At 41.7% G+C, this 12708-nt stretch overlaps 1 protein-coding gene across 1 annotated transcript in view; it reads right to left on the bottom strand.

Annotated features, from left to right (window-relative positions):
- Positions 1-11576, bottom strand: part of LOC121584530 (protein FAM222A) — an 82493-nt gene extending 70917 nt beyond the window's left edge. Inside the window, exon 1 of the mRNA XM_041900451.2 lies at positions 10618-11576. The gene's annotated coding sequence lies outside the window, so the exon portion shown is untranslated. The remainder of the gene's footprint in view (positions 1-10617) is intronic.
- Between the last annotated feature and the right edge of the window lie 1132 nt (positions 11577-12708).

Genomic DNA, 12708 nt, shown 5'->3' with positions numbered 1-12708 from the left:
TGATGGAGAGTTGAAATGAGAATGACGTTTTCCCCCCGGAAAAGTATTGACATGTAGCAAAAGAGCAAGTTACCTGCTCAATCGACAAAGAAAAAAATCTTGGGTTAAAAAAATCTTGGAGCCGTGCCAGTCATTTCTGCCAAGCAGAGCAGCAATTCATTATGCAACCAAGGGTCAGCAATTCCTTCAACTCAATAAAAATGTTAATAAAACTAAGAGCCTACAAAACTGAACCCTGATCCCATTTGGTCTCTGAAGAGCAAGAGAGAGAGAAAGAGAGAGAGGATGCCCAGCACAGCTATCTCATGCGGAGAATGGCATTTAGCCAGTAGAATAATCCTGGTCAAACTCCACCAACTGCTGACCACCAAGTAGATAATGCTTCAGCGGATATACGACAGCAGGCAGTTTGAACTTATATATAGAGAAAAGGATCAACACACACCAAACACGGTTGTTACATCATTCTGTAATCTAGGAAAACCAATAGAGCTCCAACCCCCACCCAAATCTCTAATTCCATATCCACCCCAACTCACCTAAATAAATGAAAAGATCCATTAGGCAGATTTCCAAGGATGGCGGTGGGTTTATAATTATACATGACATCTCTGAGAGATAAAAAGTGATTACTCTGGATGCCAGTCGGGCCGGGTGGGGGGGGGAAGTGCTTAGCAACTAGTCATTATCCTCGGGAGTGGAGCGAGGTGACCGGCCATCCGTCTAACTCTGGTGGCTCGCCTGGCTCCACTGCCCCCCCCTCCCTCGTTGCCGTCTCTCCGTCAGAATACAAACAGAGATAAAGAACGCGGCAATCGCTCTCGACACACAAATAGGTTAACACAATAAAGCCGGCTTTGCCTGGCTTAGTCTGGGGAGGAAAGCAATTCCAGCAGCAGGCAGGAGGTAATAAAACAGGCGCTAGGAGAGAGAGGGAGAGTGTGTGTGTGTGTGTGTGTGTGTCCATACGTGTCCTCATGCCAGTGTTTTTTTATATGTGAGTAGAAGCAGGCACAGAGAAGCCAGGAGGCCTGAGGGTCTAATATCACAAGGATTTCCAACCCTGTCTTGACACAAGCAATAACACAGGAGAAAATTACAGAAATTCAGATCAGGGCAACAGTGGGTTTATGATAGAAACGTATGGGCAGTTCCACGGTAACAGAGTGATGTTGAGACTTTAAAATGTATGTAAAAAAAAATCATTGATTGCAAAGTTAAACAAACCATACAACTCTATGCACAAGCACTACGTTTAACAATTTCCACTGAACATTTTACAAAAACACATTTACTTGAAGTGTGCAGATGCAAAGTTTGGTAACCGAATGACTGCAAACAGCACAAACAGTCACTCTGTTACCAAACTTTGCATCTGCACACTTCAAGTAAACGTGTTTTTGTAAAATGTTCAGTGGAAATTGTTAAACGTAGTGCTTGTGCATAGAGTTGTATGGTTTGTTTAACTTTGCAATAATTGATTTGTGTTTGACATTCATTTTAAAGTCTCAACATCACTCTGTTACCGTGGAACTGCCCATACGTTTATCATAAAGCCACTGTTGCCCTGATCTGAGCAGAGGAGTAGAAAGGAAAGTCGAATTGCCCATATACAGTGAGGGAAAAAAGTATTTGATCCCCTGCTGATTTTGTACGTTTGCCCACTGACAAAGACATGATCAGTCTATAATTTTAATGGTAGGTTTATTTGAACAGTGAGAGACAGAATAACAACAAAAAAAATCCAGAAAAACGCATCTCAAAAATGTTAGAAATTGATTTGCATTTTAATGAGGGAAATAAGTATTTGACCCCTCTGCAAAACATGACTTAGTACTTGGTGGCAAAACCCTTGTTGGCAATCACAGAGGTCAGATGTTTCTTGTAGTTGGCCACCAGGTTTGCACACATCTCAGGAGGGATTTTGTCCCACTCCTCTTTGCAGATCTTCTCCAAGTCATTAAGGTTTTGAGGCTGACGTTTGGCAACTCGAACCTTCAGCTCCCTCCACAGATTTTCTATGGGATTAAGGTCTGGAGACTGGCTAGGCCACTCCAGGACCTTCATGTGCTTCTTCTTGAGCCACTCCTTTGTTGCCTTGGCCTTGTGTTTTGGGTCATTGTCATGCTGGAATACCCATCCACGACCCATTTTCAATGCCCTGGCTGAGGGAAGGAGGTTCTCACCCAAGATTTGACGGTACATAACCCTGTCCATCGTCCCTTTGATGCTGTGAAGTTGTCCTATCCCCTTAGCAGAAAAACACCCCCAAAGCATAATGTTTCCACCTCCATGTTTGACGGTGGGGATGGTGTTCTTGGGGTCATAGACAGCATTCCTCCTCCTCCAAACACAGCGAGTTGAGTTGATGCCAAAGAGCTCGATTTTGGTCTCATCTGACCACAACACTTTCACCCAGTTCTCCTCTGAATCATTTAGATGTTCATTGGCAATCTTCAACCGGGCCTGTACATGTGCTTTCTTGAGCAGGGGGACCTTGCGGGCGCTGCAGCATTTCAGTCCTTCACGGCGTAGTGTGTTACCAATTGTTTTCTTGGTGATTATGGTCCCAGCTGCCTTGAGATCATTGACAAGATCATCCCGTGTAGTTCTGGGCTGATTCCTCACCGTTCTCATGATCATTGCAACTCCATGAGGTGAGATCTCCCCCAGGCCGAGGGAGATTGACAGTTATTTTGTGTTTCTTCCATTTGCGAATAATCGCACCAACTGTTGTCACCTTCTCACCAAGCTGCTTGGCGATGGTCTTGTAGCCCATTCCAGCCTTGTGTAGGTCTACAATCTTGTCCCTGACATCCTTGGAGAGCTCTTTGGTCTTGGCCATGGTGGAGAGTTTGGAATCTGATTGATTGATTACTTCTGTGGACAGGTGTCTTTAATACAGGTAACAAGCTGAGATTAGGAGCACTCCCTTTAAGAGTGTGCTCCTAATCTCAGCTTGTTACCTGTATAAAAGACACCTGGGAGCCAGAAATCATTCTGATTGAGAGGGGGTAAAATACTTATTTCCCTCATTAAAATGCAAATCAATTGATAAAAATTTTTACATGCGTTTTTCTGGATTTTGTTGTTGTTATTCTGTCTCTCACGTTTCAAATAAACCTATCATTAAAATTATAGACTGATCATTTCTTTGTCAGTGGGCAAACGTACAAAATCAGCAGGGGATCAAATACTTTTTTCCCTCACTGTACCAACTCCCCCACCCCACCCTCCTCGCATGCCTTCTCACAAATCAGTCTCTAGCTTGGTTAAAATTCAACAGGTAAATTTGAGTTTTATCTGTGCACGCCTTGGCTTTCCATTCTGTGTCGCCACTGCTAGGCCCGGCAATAAAAGATCCAAATCTCCAGAGTTTTATTAAATGGGTGTTGCGTTCACGCTGAGCTGGGGAAACGAAAAGGGGTGTTCTCCAATTACCATGCCGACCAGACGACATTGTTTTCTCCAGTCAGTGGAAATGTCATTACCTTTACAGCAACGCCATCAGAATGTTTTTCTTTTGTCACAACAGCTAACGGTCGCTGTGTCACCCCCATATAAGTAGTATCCATTGGCAACAATAAAGTAATGTAGCCATTGTCACACACACTCCCGAAGCCAGGCTAGCATACACAATGCCTATTGTTTTTCAATGATACATAATAACAGAATTGGATTAGCCAAATTGTAGTCCGTAGCTTGTCTGAATCGACTGCATTCTAATTAAACAAAATAATCCACAAGACATCCATACAGCTGAAGCCTATCTAGACCCTAAGGACATAGGATTACATACAGTACAAGTCATAAGTTTGGACACACCTACTCATTCAAGGGTTTTTCTTTATTTTTACTATTTTCTATATTGTAGAAGAATAATGAAGACATCAAAACTATGCAATAACACATATGGTATGTAGTAACCAAAAAAGTGTTAAACAAATCAAAATATATTTTCTATTTGAGATTCTTCAAATAGCCACCCTTTGCCTTGATGACTGCTTTGCAAACTTGGCATTCTCTCAACCAGCTTCATGAGGTAGTCACCTGGAATGCATTTCAATTAACAGGTGTGCCTTGTTAAAAGTTAATTTGTGGAATTTCTTTCCTTCAAATCAAATCAAACTTTATTTGTCACATGCGCCGAATACAACAGGTGTAGACCTTACCGTGAAATGCTTACTTACAAGCCCTTAACCAACAATGCAGTTCAAGAAAGAGTTAAGAAAATATTTACCAAATAAACTAAAGTAAAAAATAATAAAAAGTAACAATAAAATAACAATAACGAGGCTATATAAAGGGGGTACCGGTACCAAGTCAATGTGCGGGAGTACAGGTTAGTCGAGGTAATTTGTACATTTCTTAATGCATTTCAGCCAATCAGTTGTGTTATGACAAGGTAGGGGTGGTATACAGAAGATAGCCCTATTTGGTAAAAGACCAAGTCCATATTATTGCAAAAACAGCTCAAATAAGCAAAGAGAAACAACAGTCCATCATTACTTTAAGACATGAAGGTCAGTCAATACGGAACATTTCAAGAACTTTGAAAGTTTCTTCAAGTGCAGATGCAAAAACCATCAAGCACTATGATGAAACTGGCTCTCATGAGGACCGCCACAGGAAAGGAAGAACCAGAGTTACCTCTGCTGCATAGGACAAGTTCATTAGAGATACCAGCCTCAGAAATTGCAGCCCAAATAAATGCTTCACAGAGTTCAAGTAAGACACATATCAACATCAACTGTTCAGAGGAGACTGCATGAATCAGGCCTTCATGGTCGAATTGCAGCAAAGAAACCACTACTAAAGGACACCAATAAGAATAAGAGACTTGCTTGGGCCAAAAAAATGAGAAATGGACATTAGACCGGTGGAAATCTATCCTTTGGTCTGATGAGTCCAAATATGAGATTTTTGGTTCCAACCGCCGTGTCTTTGTAAGACGCAGAGAATGTGAACGGATGATCTCCACTTGTGTGGTTCTCACCGTGAAGCATGGAGGAGGAGAAGTGATGGTGTGGGGTGCTTTGCTGGTGACACTTTTGGGGATTTATTTAGAACTCAAGGCACACTTAACCAGCATGGTTACTACAGTATTCTGCAGCGATACGCCATCCCATCTGGTTTGTGCTTAGTGGGACTTTCATTTATTTTTCAACAGGACAATGACCCGACACACCTCCAGGCTGTGTAAAGCTATTTGACCAAGAAGGTGAGTGATGGAGTGCTGCATCAGATGACCTGGCCTCCACAATCACCTGATCTCAACCCAATTGAGATGGTTTGGGATGAGTCGGACCGCAGAGTGAAGGAAAAGCAACCAACAAGTGCTCAGCATATGTGGGAACTCCTTCAAGACTGTTGGAAAAGCATTCCTCATGAAGCTGGTTGAGAGAAAGCCAAGTGTGCAAAGCTGTCATCAAGGCAAAGGGTGGCTACTTTGAAGAATCTAAAATATATTTGGATTTGTTTAACACTTTTTTGGTTACTACATGAATCCATATGTGTTCTTTCATAGTTTTGATGTCTTCTACCATGTAGAAAATAGTAAAAATAAAGAAAACCCTTAAATGAGTAGGTGTGTCCAAACTTTTGACTGGTACTGTAGGTCATTCACATAGGGTCTCCATCCCATGTAAAACTGCCAATATGTAAAGAGCACTGGGCTCCCATTGCCAGAACTACATAATCATTAGGGAAATTAATTCAAAATGGCCAATAAATGTTCAACACATTTAGGTCATATGGCTATTTGCAACTTTGTCAATCATTGACCCTGTTAATTCGAGCTGAGAGCTCCTTCAGCCAGGTAATGAACGAACCAGCAGAGCTGTAAAGTGCTGGCTAATGTCAACTGAGAATTAATGACCAAAGCATAAAGAGAAAACATCTTTATTTTGCTGATGTATTTCCTGCTTTTGCAGAAACAGTACAAAGCCCCAAGGGAGGGTAGCCGACCAAAATCCAGCAGAGGAGAAGATTAGGATGATGTGCAGTTCCTTGTTCCACTAAAGCTTGATCTTCCTCAATTGGCGAGGAGAATCAGATAGCGCCCATTCAAGATTAAAGTACAACAGCATTGGGAGAAGAGAGATTAATCAGACGCTCGCACAAGATAAAAAACATCCCTAGCTGCTTCTGGCATGGAAACAAGTGGCAATAAAGAGTTTGGGAGATAATAAGAAACACGGGAAAACACAATAGAGAATCAAACGGCACCCAAGCCTCCACAACGAATCAAAACTTCCTTCATGCATAATTGTTGATGAGGCCATGATACACACACAGGCTTAAGGGGGGGGAAGGCTTTAACACACTACTGAGGGGTAGGGGAACCCTTTTGGCTCAGTAGCACCCCCAGAGGTAAAAAAAAAAAGCCCCCTCCACTATATTTATCTTCGCTGCGCAAACCCGAAACCTTATAGGATTCAAATAACTATCTTCAATGGGGACAAGGTCCTCTTGGGGATACCATCTTGTATCTCAAATGCATAACTGCATTTTAATCATTCCGTATGATGAGGAGGAATGGAGTGTTTTAACTTAGCCTGGTCCCATACTGTTGGATGTGCTGTAGGCAACTCTTAAATCGTGGCCATGCCACACATATTATGAAACATTACAACAATAGAAGAGTTGCCTAAAGCAGTAGCTAGGCTAGGGGACCAGGCTAAGTTATAGTTCCACTCTTGTGGAGGCTGATGAAAAGCCCACTGCCTGCCATCACTATGGGTTACAGTGGATGAACGCCTGCTAGGATACAGCACATCACCACTTCGTCCTCACAGACCAAGTCAAGGAAATCATGTCTGGTGATTACCTCAAGGTACAGATATAATATGGCTTTGAGAACAATCAAGACTGGACTCCTTTTCTCTGCACTCTTAAATCCAAAAAGATCCAATGTTTCTCTCACCAGATTTCTAAAATAAAATTAATAATAAATGTGTGCCATCAGACAGGGCAGTAGGAAGGAGAGGGCTGGTATCAGTGACCAAAACAATTGGCAACATTGGGGGTGATAATAGACTGGTGGGTTAAAGAAAAACCTAAATTAAAAAGAATATGAATAAAATAGAAATCTCTTTATTTTTTTATGTAGTCATGTACATCATTCTTGTCCAAAGACGACCTTATCGTTTACCAACAATAATTTGAGCCTCATCAAAGGAGTGGTTCTGAAACCTCTCTCCTCAGGGACCCCCAGCCAGTTCATGTATTTAATCTATTCCAGAACTAACACACCTGATTCAACTTGTCAACTAATAATCAAGCCCTTGATTAGGTGAATCAGTCCAGAGCTAAAACCAAATTGTGAAACGTCTGGGGGTCTCCGAGGAGAGGTTTGAGAACCACTGCATTCAAGACCTAAGGAATGTCAAAGTGTGGATGTCTGAAAAAGAAGCTAAGTAAACTGACATATGATTGTTCCTTGCACTTCACAAGAGTGGTTTAAACAAACCACGCTTCAGTTTTTTTGTCCTCACATTGTTTGAAAATAAAACCAGCCACATCGATCGATCCAGTCCCTCTTTAAGCTGTGTTGTGCTAAGGCAACAGGATCAGGGAAGTAAGTGTCACTGAAGAAGCTATAGAGTAGGGGTACTCAACTCTTACACTACGAGGTCCGGAGCCTGCTACTTTTCTGTTCTACCTGATACTTAATTGCACCCACCTGGTGTCCCAGGTCTAAATCAGTCTCTGATTAGAGGGGAACAATAAAAAAATTAAAAGCAGTGGAACTGGCTTGGGGGTCCAGAGTTGAGTTTGAGGGCTATAGAGCCACTTGAGACAGACTACACTCAGCTTCCATACCCCCTAACTACCACCATACGGGGATATGCATAGTACTCTACTAGTACCTCAGAATGGCAAACAATACAGGACTGCTCGAAACACAAACAAATGTTCAAGTGAACATCTTTCTTTCATTTGTATTTATTCATATGTAAATTGTTAACACAAACAATGGTACCCACTGTAGTCGGACCAAATATATACAGAACAGTAACTTCCCTGCAAGAGGAACTCTTTGATCAATATTTAATGAGATGCTGTTTGGACGCCCTTGAGAGAAAAGGTTCATGTGTCACTAAATGTTTTGCCTAAATGTGTTTCCTGGAAAGAAAGAAGCAACTTTTAATATTGTCAGTGGTTGTTGAAGCTGAGCCACAAGATAGGATCACTGCTTTCCATACTTTAAATGAAAATATATCCTATACAGAATAAACTAAATGCCTCTATCTGGAAAACAAATGTGCTATTACATTTCTGTAAATATATTTTTTTCAATCACAAATAATCAAGCTGGCACAGTAATCTTAGAAATGAATATCTATTGAAGATAAGCCAGAGCAGATTTTTTTGTATATATATATATATATATATCATCCAAGGTATGTTTTCAGTGGCATTGCACACACTGTAGTTAGGTATTGTTGCCTCTGGGTCTGCATTAAGACAATCAAACCATTTTGGGATTCAAAAAATATTAATACATAGAGCAGGAAATTAAAGTTGAGCTATTATGAAGATATTCATGAGCAAACCTTACTTATTCACTCAAGGCTGCAGTTTTAATAAGCAAAGAGTACAGTGCATTCACCCCAATGCTATCAATCAATCAAATTGAAATAGGATTTCAGTGTTGGAAATTGATATAGTGCCTGGGCTTGCTTAGTATATTACTTCCGTTTTAATATCTTATAGCCCAAATTAAATCTGTCCTTCAACCAATACTCTTTGCACATTAAGAAGGATACTTGTTGAAAGTTCAGGCAACGGTATCACATTTGTTCTGCTTTTTAGATGGTTTTGGGAGGCAATTAACCAAAGATGGAGAATGAAAAATAGGCTAGTGTTATTGCATTCACCCTACATAATGTTGAGTTTGGATGGAACCGCCTTTCGTTTTAAACAATAAAAACCTTGCTTTAATAATTTCCTGTATGGATTTAGAATCCTGCAAATGAGGCGACCAAAAAAACTAAAATCAGATAGTAGATTTATTTTTGTTTTGAATAAAAACTCTCAGGCTACTTAGGCCTACTTTGCATTAAAATCCCAAATCAAAGTAAAACTGATTCAGCCTTCAGAGAGGTATTATGAGTCACAATATTTAGGCAAAAAAAGAAAAACAGAGCTGAAACTAAATCCAAGAGGTAATTTACTGGTCTACATATTAGGCGGTCCTGCTAGCTCCAGTAGCTAACCCCATCCTCCCAAACCCCTGTCCCCAACCATAATGTTGAGTTAAGGCACGCATTATACTAGGGAGACTATTTGTTAAGGTGAGGAGCAGTCTCAGAGCTAATATGAGCACAATTTGCTCAGCAGGTCATAGGTCCAAGTGTAGGAAGTAAATGAGGCGGCTCTTCCCCCTCGGGTGAAGCCTCATACATCACCCAATGTTTTATTCAATACTAGCAAGCAGGCGCTGTGCTATGCTATGGCAGGTGCTGTACAGGGCTGGCGACTCCAGGAGCCTGGCCCTGGATGTAGAGGGGTCCCATGTAAGATTATCAATGAGCAAGTAAGGGACCAGGGTAAGTCCACTGTGCTCAACTGTACTCCACTATCCAGTCACTGAAACAATGCAGAGATACTTTAAGCAGAGGCCTGAAGTGGTCTATGAATACATGGATTATCGAGGCCTGTTAGCTAGCCACAAACTCCAGGATTGTCACACAGGAAAAAATTAAATCCCTTTGCTTATCTGTGCATGTGTCTGTGTGTGTCTTATGGTCGATGAAGAGGTGTGTGTGTGTAGCCTAATGGTCCCCATGTTACATCCTAAACAGATAGAAATGTACTTTTTTTCTCAGGTCAGCTCCTGCTGTTTACAGTAGCCTGATATGGTGGGTGTGTGTGTGTGTGTGTGTGTGTGTGTGGCACATGTACTTGGGTATAGCCTGTACTTAATGGCTACATAGAACATAGGCTATGACGCCGAGCTCCAACTGAAAAGTTCTGAGGAATTACGCACTGGTGATGCTACTTTATTTGAGGAAGATAACATCTAAGAGTGCCCTTAATCAACATCAGTGAATGTCATGAACTATTTAAAGAAACTGAGACAGTTACACTTGGGGGTGAAAATCATTAAATTGCCGCTGAAACTATTTCCCCACCGCTCATTAAAAATAATATGACGCATGGGGGCATACAGAAAATAATTCCTTGTGTAGAATACCTCCGACAATACACTTAATTGCTCCTCATCCTTGAAAAGAACAAATACTACACGTCAAAGCAGATCCTAAAGCTATTAAGTAACTGACATCGATTTTACAACATTTCCTTTATTGTAGGTTAGCCTAGGCTACGCATGAAAACAGAGGTTTTATAGCCTGTCCTACCCCAGAGTCATTTCAACATCTCTGTACCGTAGACCCAGCATTTTACATCCTCATTCTATTTTCCTACAACACTATCCATCAATTGTTATACAATGTGCCAGCTTTCTTTCACTCCATCCATCAATTATGATATGCAGACATGTCGCCGAATGACCCTGGCTGCCATTAGCTGCAACTCAATTCCCAAATTACGCATGCAATGAATTTATGATTACCGTTTTGATACCTGATGATAAAATAGTATATTTACCATAAATTGTTTCGTAGTGCAAATTAGAATTCCATGCAGGTTAGCTGGCGATGAGTAGTCTGCTTCAGAGCGTTGCGGTCCAGAGGTAAATCAGAAAGGTTTCATTCCGCTCTCCAAAATCCCAAAATCCCCCGTTGTTGCAATACAGTTTATTCTCCCCTTTCCAGTGTCATGCACATTTTCAGACAGTGAATCAGATTCCAAACTGGAAAACCCAATGGTTAAGATAATTGCTCTTTCCGTCAATGAACAATATTATTGTAACTGATGCGTTTCGTTTCCTGGGCTGAATCACGGTGAATTCAAACCCCGAGAAATAACAGGTTGGCAAATCCAGGAGTGTTGTGTGTCAATCTCTCCCGTTAAACTGTGGTCTCACCTAACGCATATTACACTCAACCTTTCGCCCTCCGAAACTAGCCTGTAAAATTATCCGCTATCGTGTTTTTTCTTCTCCTCGTTTCCCCGAGAATATCTCGAAAAAAGGTTTGTCACAAAACGGAATTCTCAATCCAAAATAATTGATGGATGCGAATGATTCCCCAAAGCAATTACGCATATAGGTCAGTGGTTCGCCTACTTAGTCTAATCAATCTGAATTTGTCCAGTAGACAAAATGTTTCAACGTTGTCTATGGCACCGAGTAACCGTGCAGATTCCAAGACTTTGAAACAAATGCAGTTTTGAGAAATAAATTAATAGGTGCTACTAAATCCTGGCGATGAAGCCCTGTTGGTCTACACTTTCTCCGACGATGTCTGGTCTACAGCCTCTCAGAAACCTCTGTCCTCCCGATTATAGACTCTGATTTCCAATTGAGGTGACAAATCCAGTTCCAAACATTCATTTGCGTTGTTCCTCTCTTTGATCTAAATACCAAGCGATATTGATAATGTTCGAATAAATATTTGTCTGTTTAAGGCAGCTCACTGCGCCTGGGGATGCGGTCCTCTCCCTGTGCAGAGCTGCCGAAACTGACAATAACCCGGAACGATGCAGACTCTAACCGCTCCTTAGACCGCCCACCAACCAATCATTGTACTGAGGGAATTGAAACGTTCCCACCGGTTAGCCAATCATTGATAATTGAGGTTGTTACCACGGTGACGCTGTCAGCGTCCAGGCGTCAAGTTTGAAACCACATTATTTTTTCGCGGAAAAATAAAGGTCTATCCCACTCAGTGAAATAAGTAGTTACATAGAAAGCAGAGAAATTCAGTCTAGCCGACCCAACTGAACATTGTACTATAAGTAAGAAATGTCAATCCGTGTATTATAGGCCCTATAATAAACGGAATACAAGGATAGACGTTTCTTACTTTATTATAGGCCTCATAATAAAAGCCCTCATAATAATGGACTCCTAATTCTGTATCCAGTAGCAAGCTACAGTACAGTGCCTTGTATAGTCAGTGGTGTAAAGTGGGGGGTTCTGTACTTTACTTAACTATATACATTTTCCCTGACCAACTCTGTATTTTTGAACTTCTATTCCTGACCCCAACAGCTTCTACATTTACATTTTACATTTTAGTCATTTAGCAGACGCTCTTATCCAGAGCGACTTACAGTTAGTGAATACATGTATTTTTTTTTTTATATATTTTTTTATACTGGCCCCCCGTGGGAAACGAACCCACAACCCTGGCGTTGCAAACGCCATGCTCTGTCAACTGAGCTGCCGGCCATTCCCTCCCCTACCCTGGACGACGCTGGGCCACTTGTGCGCCGCCCATTAGTCTCCCGGTCGCGGCCGGCTGCGACAGAGCCTGGATTCGAACCAGGATCTTTAGTGGCACAGTTAGCACTGCGATGCAGTGCCTTAGACCACTGCGCCACTCAGGAGACGTGGCCTTCTACTTTATCCGTCATTGGATTTCTGCTTTCAGAAAATGCCTTCCACACTGATTGCAGGGAGCTCCATAGAGTTTGCAATGAGTGACATGAGGCCATCTCCACAAGCACCAGCCCACTCTGTCCAGCCAACCCGGCACACACACAGACCCTGCTGGAACACACAAAAGCAGTACAAGGCAATCACATCATGGCCTCTCATAATAAGCTGACGCTGGGAAGTGGGTGATGCAGCAC

The sequence above is a fragment of the Coregonus clupeaformis genome, chromosome 16, assembly GCF_020615455.1.
Source record: "Coregonus clupeaformis isolate EN_2021a chromosome 16, ASM2061545v1, whole genome shotgun sequence".
Taxonomy (NCBI): domain Eukaryota; kingdom Metazoa; phylum Chordata; class Actinopteri; order Salmoniformes; family Salmonidae; genus Coregonus; species Coregonus clupeaformis.
Note: the sequence above shows the minus strand (reverse complement) of the source record. Positions and strands in the feature narration are given on the sequence as shown.